Consider the following 15,114-nt stretch of genomic DNA (forward strand, 5'->3'; position numbering starts at 1 on the left):
CAAGTTTGATTGGGATGACAACTCAGAGGACTGGTGTTTTTTGGATGCGGTAGTTGAGGTGGCGGAGAGGGCACTTGTTGGACCACTTGAGATCCATTCAAGCATTTTCCTTTTTTGGCCATCATCTACCTTTGTTCCAGTTGTCCATGTCCGTAAAAAAGGGAGCACATCGGATTGTCCACGGTAAGTAGTAGACATCTTACTTTTGCTGGAAGATGGTCTATCTTCAGCAGATGTTAATGGAGCTTTGTCACCTTCCCCACAGACAAACCCTTTTTTTCCTTTTCCAACACGCCTCTTCCCCTTTCCACCAGCATCTGTAATTTTGCCACTCATTTTGATTGCGACAAGATTGTGCACTTAAAATGTGGTGGTAAAAATTGAGAGGTGGTGTAGATTTCAGCGGTGGTCTAGCTTTATTAACAGGAGAATAAACAACAATAATTATTCCTGACAATGCAACTACGGCCCTTAAACTGGCAGCAGTGTTTGCTAGTATAATGGCTTAGAGTTAGTAACTATCAGTTTGAGTGTGCAATGCAGGCAGACGTGCTGCAAATATCTTTGCACTAGTGGGACAATACAGAAGTCCAAGAGCCACGTTTAGGATGCCACTAAGTTCACTCAGTGTTTGCTAGTATAAAGGCTTAGTAACTATCAGTTTGAGTGTGCAATGCAGGCAGACGTGCTGCAAATATCTTTGCACTAGTGGGACAATACAGAAGTCCAACAGCCACTTTTAGGATGCCACTAAGTTCACTCAGTGTTTGCTAGTATAATGGCTTAGTAACTATCAGTTTGAGTGTGCAATGCAGGCAGACGTGCTGCAAATATCTTTGCACTAGTGGGACAATACAGAAGTCCAAGAGCCACGTTTAGGATGCCACTAAGTTCACTCAGTGTTTGCTATTATAATGGCTTAGTAACAATTAGTTTTAGTGTGCAATGCAGGCAGACGTGCTGCAAATATCTTTGCACTACTGGGGCAATACAGCAGTCCAACAGCCACGTTTAGGATGCCACTAAGTTCACTCAGTGTTTGCTAGTATAATGGCTTAGTAACTATCAGTTTGAGTGTGCAATGCAGGCAGACGTGCTTCAAATATCTTTGCACTAGTGGGACAATACAGAAGTCCAAGAGCCACGTTTAGGATGCCACTAAGTTCACTCAGTGTTTGCTAGTATAATAGCTTAGTAACAATGAGTTTTAGTGTGCAATGCAGGCAGACGTGCTGCAAATATCTTTGCACTACTGGGGCGATACAGCAGTCCAACAGCCACGTTTAGGATGCCACTAAGTTCACTCAGTGGTTGCTAGTATAATGGCTTAGTAACAATGAGTTTTAGTGTGCAATGCAGGCAGATGTGCTGCAAATATCTTTGCACTACTGGGGCAATACAGCAGTCCAACAGCCACGTTTAGGATGCCACTAAGTTCACTCAGTGTTTGCTAGTATAATGGCTTAGTAACTATCAGTTTGAGTGTGCAATGCAGGCAGACGTGCTGCAAATATCTTTGCACTACTGGGGCAATACAGCAGTCCAACAGCCACGTTTAGGATGCCACTAAGTTCACTCAGTGTTTGCTAGTATAATGGCTTAGTATCAATGAGTTTGAGTGTGAAAAGGGCAGGAGGGTACAGTGGCAGGGTTGTGGGTCTCTGGGTAGAGGAAAGGAAGCCTGCCTTTCTATCCCTCCTAATGGGGAAATGCAGCGAGGAAATCCCTGACCTTAGCTACACAGACGCTGTCATCTTGTGTAGCTGTTAAACTCTGTTTTAAACTCTGTCACCTATGGCTCTGACCCTGCCGGTACGAGCCCTTAAAAGGACTGATAGAAAGTGCTATCCCTAAGCTGTCCAGCGCTGTGTATGGAGCGTATACAGAAATATCGGCGATAGGAGCTGCGCCAGTGATGTCTGACACCAAGGACGCAGAAGGCAGATAATGGCGTGCTGGAGGAAAATGTCCGGTTTTATAATGCAGGGACATGTGACATGGACATCCTATCACACATGCCGTTGCTTCTCAGGCTAAAAGTACACTTAGCTGTGTGTGTGTCTGGGATTGGCTGACTTGCTGGCCCGCCCCACTACACGCGCGCGCTTTGGAAAGGAAGACAAGGAAAAAAAAAAAAATGGCGATCGCCATTATCCATACAGCAGTGATCTGAATGCGCTGTTCCCGCACACTATACACTGAAATTTCATAATAGTGTGAGTCACAGAGTGACTTACACTATTACAGCGGAAAGCCAGCTACTAATTAGCTGGTCTTTTTGCTGCTAGAACCGTTCTCGAACGTATCTAGAACTATCGAGCTTTAGCAAAAAGCTCGAGTTCTAGTTCTATCTAGAACAGCCCCAAAATCACTCGAGCCGCGAACTGGAGAACCGCGAACCGCGCTCAACTCTAATTATAATACCCAACTATGACCCACACATCCCTCCATGCAGTATAATGGACCTACATACATTATATGCTTTCACACCTCCTTACACTGTATAAAGTCCCCCATTAGCCATCCAAACAGTATCATAGCCTCCACACAGTATGATGGATCCACAAAAATCTTCGTATGCCAATGTTTACACTGAGGACTTTAAGAATTATATTAATGCTTTTTCAAAAAAACAGACTGGTTAGCACTTTCTAACACAATAGTGCACACATGTGCAGGTGCAAACTGCTATGCCTACATTATAGTTTAAGTAATTAGTAGTGATAAGTGCTAGTCACTGCTTGATGTTCAATCAAGCATTGGCATACTCGAGATGCTCATTACTCAATCGAATATCGTAGGTGCTGGAGAGCCATGTTTGAGTCCCCGTCCCTCATGTTTCATGGCTGTTATACGGCTAATAAACATGCGGGGATTGGTGGCCATACACGGTAATGCTGTAGCCATATTGGCTGCTGGAATTACTGTGATTGGCTGGCCACATAGCATTATCGGGTCTTATATAGGACCCCATGCTCAGCATAATGTCTTCTGGAAGCAGTTCAGGGAGAGTTGATATTATAGATAGAGCTTAGATTAGAGTAGGATTTGTACACTTGCACCCTTCAGTAACTTTCATGTGACGCTAAAGGGTGTTTTAAAAAAACAATGTGGAGTCCCCCATATTTTTGATAATCAGCCAATGTAAAGCAGATAGCTGTGGACTGGTGTTATGCTGGGAATATCCATGTTTTTTTGGCCATTTCCAGTCTAAAAATATCAGCCCTCAGCCACCCCAGAATTGGCGCATCACATTAGATATGTCAATTTTGAAGCTTCACCCCGGCTCTTCCTGATGTCCCTGCTGGCAATTGTGGTAATATTTTTGGGATTGATATCAGCTGTGTAATGTCAGCTGGCATTAAGTCCAGGGATTATTAGACACCCCATTACCAAGCCAGTTAGTAAAAAGAGCAAAGAACAGACACAAAAAAACTTTTTTTATGTTAAATAACACTTCCCAACTCTTTCCCTTGTTCACCAATTTATTTAAAAAAAAAACCATTAAGCTCTAAAGTAGTCTACTGAATCTGACATAGTCGAAAAATGGGAACCTGAAACACATAAAAAGAGAGAAAGAAATACAAGAGCCAGTCCCTCATTCACCAATTTATTATTAAAAAAATCACCACACCTCCAACACAGTCCATGGCGTTCCCACAACATTCACCAATTCAAAAGCATATCCTATGTAGCTGCGTTCTGAGATCTACAATTCATAGGTCACTCCCGGTCAGCCTGCGTCTCTGTGATAGTCAGCAACTGTAAAAAATGCAGCCTGATCAAGAATGACCTATGGATCATCATTCTCATAACGAGGTTCCATAGGTTGAGCTACAGAATCGGTAGACATCATGGGAACACCATGGACTATGTTGAAGCGTCAAGAATTTTTTTAATAATTTGGTGAACAAGGGACAGTCCCATGTTTTAATTATTTTCTTCTCTCTTTTTATGTCTTTGAGATAACCATTTGTGGACTACATCAGATTCGGTGGCTACATTTTATTTCTGACAGGCGCTGAGTAGTGATGACAACTCTCATCAGAGCCACCTGCTCAACACTGGGCTCAGAAGACCTGGCCATGCTGATGAGTATTGTAGTCACTACCTGGCTCCTATGACTAACTATAATTTATTGCTATTCAGTTGCTGGAGCTGAATTCGTGGATCATAGACTATAACGGAACTTCGTGGGAACATTTTTGATAATAAATGGGTGAACCAGGGAAAAATTTGGGGAGTGTTTTTTTCCAAATAAACTATTTTTGTGTGTTTTTTTTTTCATTTCTCTTACTGGGCTAGTAAAGGGGATGTCTCATAGACATCTCTCCATTACTAACACCAGGGCTTGATGCCAGCTGACAGTTCACAACTGACATCAAACCCAAAAACTATTACCCCAATTGCCACTGCCTCAGGGCAATCAAGAAGAGGCGGGCAAAATGCCTTTCATGTGGCAATAAAGGGTGTTTTTGGCCTTGTTTAACTAAATAAATGATTTAAAAAAATAACGTGGGATCCCCCCCATTTTTGATAACCAACCAAGATAAAGCAGGTTGCTGGGGGCTGATATTATCCCCGGGGGGACTCAGGATAGGAAAAGGTTAAGGTTAGCACCAAGTAGGTATGGAATAAACAAGTTGGCGACATATTGCAAATCTATCTTTTTCAATTTTTTTAAGAATTACCTCTTTAAGAGCCTGAACGATGAATGGAGAGTGATTCTCAAGATATGTCTTCAGAATTCCCCATAGGTGTTTCAGTTGGGTTCAGATCAGAAGACACACTTGACTACTGAATAATTTTCACTCTGTTCCTCATAAATGTGTTTTGGATGATTGTCATATTTTAGGGTGGGAAGGGGGGGGGAGCCAGCACTGATTGAAAAATGGCAAGCGAAAAATTAAAAGTGTAAATTCACAAATAATTCCAACTGTACTATAATGCAAAATGAGATTTTTAGCAAAAAATTGATCAACCTTTTGAGCCACCCCTGCCACGTCACGGCAAATCTCAATCGAGGGGGTCCTACTCTATATTTAATATTTCCATTGTGCCATGCGGCCTCAAAAATTCATTAAAAGTAGAACCATATTAAAGCAACACATTTACTTGAAACATTTCAGAAACCGCTTTCATGTTTGGAAGGAGAGGCAACCGCAAATAATGGTAGCCCAGGTCCCAGCATATTTACCAAATGTCACACACACCAGGACAATGTCAGAACTAACCCTCACAGTGCCAGACCAGGGTGCACTGTGATATTTTAGTGTGCACATCTACCACGGGCACAAAATGATGGTAGCATCTTCACTTTCAATATAGAACATTACATCTGTGAATTCATGATACCATCAATGAAATGTATCCCCTTGAATGCAGAACCACTCATGCAGCCCCACATAAAGACACTGCCACCACCAACTTTCACTGTAGACACCATACATTTAGAAAAATAAATTTAGACAAATAATATAAACTTACTTTAACCCCTTCTCAACATTGGATGTACTGGTTTGTCCTATTTTGCACTGCCATCCCACAATTAGATGTACTGATACATCCTGGCGATCATGTGGGCACAGAGGTTGTGCATGCATGATCGCCACTGAGCTTAAGTGATACCCAAGCTCTGACTATTAAACCCTTTATATCCTGTAATCAATAGTGATCACAGTATTTAGATGATTGAGATAGCGAGTGGGTTCCCCTTCTCACCCGATCGGGAGGTGAAATAATGACCTCCTAGTCTGTCAACTACAGTGGCCTGTTAGTCCATGCCAAGAGCATGGTCTAAAAAACGTTCTGTTAGTGTAACACTTGCAGGTCCAATGCATTGCAATGCATTAGACAAGTGATCAGACTAATAAAGTTAAAGACCTATAGAGGAACTAAGTAAAAAACTAAAACAAATTACAATAAACAAATTGTAACTCTTGCAGTAAGGCTTGACTCACATTTATCTTGTGATCTACGCTGAGTGCTTACAACAATGTTTACATGTAAATCTCTGATTCAGACAATGCCCCAATGGAACATTTATTTTAATGAATATCAAAAAAGTCCGTGGAGCCTCTGTTAGGACTGGAGTCTTGTCACAGAAACTAGCCAGATATCCCTCGGGGAAGGACCTAGCCAAGGAGTGGCTCTTTTTAGGAGACCACCATAACCACCATATTAAGTGGCCCTTTTCGTCAATATCCAACTTTTTGACAAGTTCAAAGATATGATAAGGGAAATGCCAAGGCCAGGTATCCATCCACAGACAGCTGTTTCGGGGTATTGCCCCTCATCAGTATGGAATAGGTTTCTGGCCGGGTGGGAGCAATGCCTAGTAGACCAACAAGACAAAACAATCACTGATCTCGGGAAGACCAGCCAGAGAAAACACTTCCGGCAGCCAATGAGGGCGCTCAACATAGTGAAATCCTAGATGCATTGTCCCCTGGGAAATATGCAAATCAAAAAAATTTTTATAATGAGGCAATGGGAGTCACTTTGGACTGTGACTGGCCTGTGGTCCAGTGGTATCCATCTTTTTAAGTGGTCATAAAAGCAAGGGCAGACACAGTTTTCTTAACACCTTAAAAGAATGATACTGCAGAATAAAGGTGAGACAGGGTCCAAAGTATCTCTGCCTGCCTCATTATAGAAAATGGATTAATCAGAGGTTTCATCTGAATCACATCATTCAGAGATTTAGAAGAGTACCATGGCTCCTCATCCTCCAGCCCCCAAAAGAAATCCAGCCAAATCTGTGCTCTCAAATCCAAAATGTCCCATCCCTTCTGACCCCACAGTGTGCCTATGATGCAGTTAACATCTACATGTTCCTTAGTACAGTAGTGAGAAGAAATCACATAAATTCTGGGTGCAGGTCTCCAGACACACAACCTGGGCACTACAGTATTCTGGCATTACAATGTACAGGCACTACAATGGCATATTTGCAATTTTCATTTTGCAACCTCCTCTTCACCTTTCTGGAAATTACCCATGGTGTCAAAGTTGTTGCTACACCTGTAGATAAATTCCCAAAGGGGTGTAATTTTTTATATATTTTTTTTATGGGGATACTTGAAGGGGTATTCTTTTTTCCTGGCACTTTGGGGCTCTGTGTATGGAGTCTGAAAACTATTCTAGGAAAATCGGTGCACAAAAGTCAAATAGTGCTCCTTCCTTCCTGAGCCCTACAGTGTGGCCAAACAGTACTGTACAGCCACATATGGGATTTTGCCACATTGAGGAGAAATTTGGTAAGACATTTGGTGCCATTTTTACCTATTCTCTCTTGTGAAAATGTAAACTCTTGGTCTAAAACAAAATTGTAGAGGTAAAAATGTAATTATATTTTGTTTACCACCCAATAGTATAAAATTCTATGAGGTCAATAACTTGTGAGGTCAATAATATTCTCAATGGACCCCTAGACAAATTGATTGAAAAGTGTAGTTTGCAAACTGAGGTCAGTTATGAGAGAGTTCTGCTGTTCTAGCACCTCAGAGGCTCTGCCAATGTGACATGGAACCCACAAACCGTAGAAGCAAAAATCTGTTCTCTAATCTGGTGCTTCTTCCCTTCTGAGCTTTTTCCCAGTGGCTGAAAAGTAGTATCTAACTGTCCATGACCAGAAGGATTAGCTACAGGGCCATGGGTTATAAACTTCTTGATTATTTTGCACACTGTCGAGAAAGGAACATCAAGATCTTTTGGAGATTGACTTGTAACCTTGAGATTGTTAATATTTTTCAACAATTTTTGTTTTCAAGTCCTCAGACAACTCTTGTAATAATTGGAGTTTAATATGCATGATATGGATACTCCAACAGTGTAAATAACAATGGGATAAAAGGATAGAAATCCCTGTCTAAAAAAACTCCAAATCTAAATGGAGAGGGAGAAATAACACAAATAGTACATGGTGCTAATTTAGTTCACATGATTAACTCCATATGTAATGCCCCTTATTTACAATAGATAGATCTTTACCTGATAGCTATCTTTTCTTCCTATCCCATATACAGAAATACTCTACAGAGCAGAGCACTGTGTTCCCTGTGAGACAGCACCTGTCAGGCACAGGGAGAACAAAAGGATTGGTCTTCCAAAATCAGACATACCAGATTTTTCTTTTGGGGCAAGAGACCCCCATCCACATTAGACTGTAGTACGATACTTACTACATTGGCAGGTTCAGTTGACATTTCTTTAATATATGGCAACCTTTATCATGTGATTTTAAGTAAAGCAGCATAAACTGATCACCAGAGAGTATCTGCGCCAATATAGATTCAGATTCATCAATTGCATTTTTAAGTCATTTTTTTTAACTTTCTGGTTTTTGCTGGGTTTCTTTGCACATAAAATAAGTTGTACAAAATATAGCCACTTTTATAAAAAGTCATATTTTATGAATCTTTCTAAAACATTTGGAAGAGTATACATTGTCGTAAAAATCTGGAAAATAGTCAAACCACAAAAGCCAATTGGAAAAAATATATATTTTGATTAGTTTATTAGCAAATCAAAAAGTTGACAAAAATGACAGGATTTATACTACAAAAAACTGAATTTGGGCCATAAAAAGCAACGTTTTAAGATAAAAATGTCCGGTTTAAAAATTGTGGGGTGGGAGGGACACTGAGGACCATATAATGATTTGTGGGGTTTGGAGGACACTATCAGGGCCATATAATGAATTGTGTGAATTGTGGAGTGGGGAGAACACTATCAGGGCCGTATGATGAGTTGTGGGGTAGGAAGGACAATATGAGGGCCATGTAAGGAATTGTGGGGTGGGGAGGACAGTATTAGGGTCATATAATAAATTGTGGGATGAGGAAGACACTGAAGATCATATAATGAATATTAGGGTGGGGAAGACACTGAGGACCATATAATGAATTGTGCGATGGGGAGGACACTATCAGGGCCAAATAATGATTGTGGGGTTGGAAAGACAATATCAGGGACATATGATGACTTGTGGGGTGGGGAGGACACAGTGAGGGCCATGTAATGAATTGTTGGGTGGGGAGGACAGTATGAGGGCCAAATAATGAATTGTGGGGTGAGGAGGTCACTGAGGACCATATAATGAATATTGGGGTGGGGAGGACACAGAAGACCATATAATGAATAGTGGGTTTGGGAGGACACTATCAGGGCCATATAATGAATCGTGGGGTGGAGAGGACACTATCACAGCAAAAAAATTAATTTGGGGGAGGACACTGAGGACCATATAATGATTTAAGGGGTGGGGAGGACACTATCATGACTGTTGTGAATGTCATCCGAGGGGGTGATGGTTTGGAGCTCCCTCTGGTGGTCAGGAATGGGGGTGAAGCTGACTGTGACTCAACAGTTGTGGGAGTTAATTGGGAGTTTGGGAAGCCCAATTGAAGATTAGACTGGGCTATATAGTAGAGCAATATCTGCTGGTTGGGGCCAGTGATAGATGTTTTTCCTCAGTCTCTGAATTGGCGTGGAGTTTGTCCTTCAATTTATCCTGTGCCTGTACCATTCCAGATAAGTTGCAAGCTCTTTGCTTTATTGCCTGATCCACATCTAAGGGTAGTTGTGTTTCTTTTCATTTTGCTTAAAGTCTGTTTTCTTGCAGAAGAGGAATCGTCTTTCTGTTTTGATGAGCATGGGGGTTCCCCCTCTGCAGGCCCCACTGCAAGAAAAGGGAGACCCTCCCTGTTCTATTTGATTATTTGCACTTTTGTATTTCTTATGTATTTTTTTGTTTTTTGTTTCTCCCATTATTTACAAGAGTAACTGATATAGTGGGGGAGAGTTCGTATGGTCTCAGTATTTTTATTATCAGGAGATTGGTATTTTTTGCAGGGTTTTTTGCTGGCCGCAATCAGTTATCTGTCCTGTCCTGTTCTATCTAAAAAGTCGGTCCTTGCCTTTGCTAATTTATGTTTCCTATCTGTGTATTGTGTTTTCTTACATCACTGTTGGCTTTATATGTTGGACACTTGCTATTCCTTTGGGGACTACTCTGAGGCAAGATAGGTTTCCTCATTTCTATCTGTGAGGTGTAGTAAGTTTCACCGGCTGTGACAAGGCATCTAGGTTTGTTTAGGAACGCTCCACGGCTACATCTAGTGTGGTGTGACACATAGGGGAATATGGTCAGCTCAGGTCCCAACTACTCTTGTGTTTTTCTGCTGATGTGATTTTTGTGATCGTCCATGGTGACCAGATCATAACACAAAACCAAATAAGTAATTGTGTGGTGGGGAGGACACTGAGGACCGTATAATGAATTGTGAGGTAGGGAGGACACTATCAGGGCCAGATAATGAATTGTGGGGTGGGGAGGACACTGAGGACCATAAAATGAATAGTGAGATGGGAAGGACACTGAGGACCATATAATGAATTGTGGTGTGGGAAGGACACTGAGGACCATATAATGAATTGTGTAGTGGGGAGGAAACTGAGGACCGCATAATAAATTGTGGTGTGGGAAGGACACTAAGGACCATATAATGAATTGTGAGGTAGGGAGGACACTATCAGGGCCATATAATGAATTGTGGGGTGTGGAGGACAGTGAGAAACATATAATGAATACTGGGGTGGGGAGGACATTGAGGACCATATAATGAATTGTGTGGTGGGGAGGACACTGAGGACCATATAATGAATTGTGGTGTGCGGAGGACACTGAGGACCATATAATGAATTGTGAAGTGGGGAGAATACTATCAGGGCCATATAATTAATTGTGAGGTGAGGCAGACACTGAGGATCATATAGTGACTTGTGGGGTGGGAAGGGCATTATCAGGGCCATATAATGAATTGTGAGGTAGTGAGGACACTATCACAGCCAAATAATGAATTGTAGGGTGGGGAGGGTACAGAGGACCATACAATGAATTGTGGGGTGGGGAGGACACTATGAGGGCCATGTAATGAATTATGGGGTGGGGAGGACACTGAGGACCATATAATGAATTGTGGGGTGGGGAGAACACTGAGAACCATATAATAAATTGCATGGTGGGGAGCACACTGAGCACCATAAAATGAATTGTGGGGTGGGGAAGACACTATCAGAACCATATAAGGAATTTTGGGGTGGGGAGGACACCATCCTCGTCATATAATGAATTTTCGAATTTTCGAGTGGGGCGGACACTATCAGGGCCATATAATGAATTATGGGATGGGGAGAACACTATCAGGGCCATATGATGAATTGTGGGGTGGGGAGGACAGTATTAGAGCCATATAATGAATTGTGGGGAGCACACTGAGGACCATATAATAGTTGTGGGATGGGGAGAACATCAAGAGCAATAAATTGAATTCTGGGATGGGGAGAACGCTATGAGGGTGATAAAATAAATTGTTGGGTGGGGCAGACACTGAGGACCATATAATGAATTGTGGGATGAATACTGAGGACATATAATAAATTGTGGGGTAGGGAGGAGTCTATCAGGGCCATATAATGAATTGTGGAAAGGATGGTATCAGGGCCATAATATGAATTGTGGAATGGGAAGGACACTGAGTATTATATAATGATTTGTGAGGTGGGGAGGACTTCCCCACATACGTAACATCACCCCCTTCCCCAGATGCGTAATATCACCCCCTTCACAACATATGTAACATTACCCACTTCCCCATGAAGCCTCACACAAGTAACTGTAACCCTTCCCCATACAGCCCCCCAGCACGCAGCCCCCATGTATAACATAACCCCCTTCCCTATGCAGCCCCCTGCATGTAAGAAACACCCCCTTCACCACGTAGCCCCACATCATACAATATAACCCCTTTTCCCATGCAGCCACCCCAGCTTGCAGCCTCATGCAAGCAAATCTAACTCTTCCCAAATTAGTCCCCCAGCAGGTGGCCCCCAGCACACAGCCCCCCTACAACTTTAACTGTGATATCATCCCCCTTCCCCAAGTGAGTACCATCACCCCCTGTCCTACACAGCATCCCAGTGCACAGTCCCATATATACAAGATCACCCCGTTCCCCATCCCCCCACACATGTAAAATCACCCCTTTCTCTGTACAATCCCCCAATATGTAGCCCCCCATTTAGGAGCATTCAGTAATCCTGTGCCCCCCAAAAAACAAAGACCACCTCCCATTACTCATGCTTAGCCCCTTGCTCCTTGGTGTAGACCTTCAGTCCTCTGTGTTACCTCTCCACTGTCATCATCATCTCCAGCAGCTACAGCCCAGTGCCAAGCACTGGGATGATGGCAGCAGCTCTGCACTGGACAAGGAAGCCCCACCCCTTTGGGTGACATCATCACCCGACAGGATCAACTACATTCTAACCAGGGGCTGGATTCCTGTGACTCTACTGTCTGCACTGTGCAGAGGAGCAGAAGGATCACTCCCTGCCCAGCCCACCGCTTATGATGGATGAGGATAATCTGACCATGGGCCCTTCGGAGCCTCGGGCACTGAATAACAGGCCAAATTGCCCTCATTACTAACTGCTTTGCATGTGCCCCATTCACCTCTGGGCCCCAGTACAGCTGCATCGGCTGCACCCGCAGTATGTCCGCAAGTGTGCGGAACCTATCTAGGGTGGTGAGGAAAGCCACGGCACAGCAGTAGGCTTGGTCAGGGGTCACCATAACCCCCTTCCCTAGACACAGGGTTTTCCTTCCATTTCATCGTACCTAGCGTGTCAATAACTGACACATCTGCAGGTTACTCTCAGCTTCAGCCTCCTTCTCACAGGCAGACAGTGCTGCAATATTGTTGCAATACAGCAGAGCTGTGAGAGCTGCAGCAAAATGTGTTTGTAGGAAACAAAAAGTTCAGTTCTATCGTTCTGTGTACGTTACATGTCACACACTGGTAATGACTCCTTTTATTAAAAATAAGCCCTGAAGGCATATTCTCATTCAGATCAGTGTAGAAGCCTGGAAGAGCTCATCTATATGTATAATTATCTAATTCTGTCTGTCTGTAACGGAAATCCCACGTCGCTGATTGGTTGCGCCAGCCGCCCGCGACCAATCAGCAACAGGCGCAATCCGGCCGCGAATTGAACGGGATTTGAACCACGCTTCGCTGATTGGTCACACACAGACACCTCCGCACACAGACACCTCCGCACACAGACACCATCGCACACATATTACTACATACATATTCTAGAATACCCGATGCGCTAGAATCGGGCCACCATCTAGTTTACATATAAGTGTGGAATATGACATTGGATCGCTGATATCAAGGTATCATTTTATTCATCTTCCTATTACCTAAATGCTCATATAACAGCTTAGGAAGGCTGATGCTAAATATAGATTCCCTTTAAGCTAGCAGACTCTATAAATCTACAAAATCAGAGCAGCGCTTCCAAGCTTTATAGCAAACAGATTGCATGTGCATGCTTCTTGCTTAGGAAACCTGCCACTGTAGAAGTGGCTAATATAATCTGGGCAACAAACTGTAAACTATAAAAGTAAAAATCTCCCCAATCTTGAAAATAAAGAGGATTTTTCATACAAAGTAAATTGCAGTTTTTGCAAACATTTCACAATATTACCCATTTATGAAGAAGAGAGAAACTCTTAAAGAATATTATCCTTTCAGTTGTACACACTGAATTATATTTACCAATTTTGAAGACAAATGCAACAAGCAGAATGTAATTATTGTGAAGAAAAATCTGAGAGCTTCGATCATGTTTAATATCATTAGTGATTATACTGTTGTCTCGCCAGACACTAGGGGGCGAATACAGCACTCCCTCTCCCTGTACTGTCAGCTGTAATTGCTGCTAACACTGGCCATTAGCAGTGGTTTGTCTATAGATTGTGTTCTGCTAATTGCTTTACATAGCTTAATGATGAAGGAACATTTATAACTAAGCTTTTCATTTCACATAAGGATAAATTCCCAAATCTGACATAATAGAAAACAAACAAACCCCCCCAAAAACAAGAAATTACATTTACCTTCAAAGTGTGCCATTCAGTAAAAAAAAGGCCATGATGCTTAGCTTACTGACATTCTACTTTTTCATATCACAATATGCTGCATTAATTGGAGCAATATTAAAGTACAAGTAAATACTTTATATAATGCCACATTTACAGGGTTGATAAATTCTCCTAAAGGGGATGTCTGTAGTGATGAGTGAGCACTACCATGCTCAGGTGCTCGGTACTCATAACAAGTAGTGATGAGCGAGTACTACCATGCTTGGCTGCATGGCTGCTCGATGATCGGAACGAGTAGTGAGGAGCGAGCATTACCATGCTTGGGTGCTCGGTACTCATAGTGAGTAGTGATGGGCAAGCACTGGCATGGTCGGGTGCTCGGTACTCATAACGAGTAGTGATGAGCGAGTACTACCATGCTTGGCTGCATGGCTGCTAGATGATCGGAACGAGTAGTGAGGAGCGAGCATTACCATGCTTGGGTGCTCGGCACTCATAGTGAGTAGTGATGGGCAAGCACTGCCATGGTTGGGTGCTCGGTACTCCTAGCAAGTAGTGATGAGCGAGCACTGCCATGCTTGGGTGCTCAGTAATCGTAACTAGTGATGAGCGAGCACTACCATGCTCAGGTGCTCAGTACTCGTAGCAAGTAGTGATGAGCAAGCACTGCCATGCTCAGGTGCTCAGTACTCGTAACTAGTGATGAGCGAACACTACCATGCTCAGGTGCTCGGTACTCGTAACGAGTAGTGATGAGCGACTACTACCATGCTTGGCTGCATGGCTGCTAGATGATCGGAACGAGTAGTGAGGAGCGAGCATTACCATGCTTGGGTGCTCGGCACACATAGTGAGTAGTGATGGGCAAGCACTGCCATGGTCGGGTGCTCGGTACCCTAGCAAGTAGTGATGAGCGAGCACTGCCATGCTTGGGTGCTCAGTAATCGTAACTAGTGATGAGCGAGCACTACCATGCTCAGGTGCTCAGTACTCGTAGCAAGTAGTGATGAGCAAGCACTGCCATGCTCAGGTGCTCAGTACTCGTAACTAGTGATGAGCGAACACTACCATGCTCAGGTGCTCGGTACTCGTAACGAGTAGTGATGAGCGACTACTACCATGCTTGGCTGCATGGCTGCTAGATGATCGGAACGAGTAGT

Source organism: Anomaloglossus baeobatrachus, chromosome 3 (genome assembly GCF_048569485.1).
Source record: "Anomaloglossus baeobatrachus isolate aAnoBae1 chromosome 3, aAnoBae1.hap1, whole genome shotgun sequence".
Classification (NCBI taxonomy): domain Eukaryota; kingdom Metazoa; phylum Chordata; class Amphibia; order Anura; family Aromobatidae; genus Anomaloglossus; species Anomaloglossus baeobatrachus.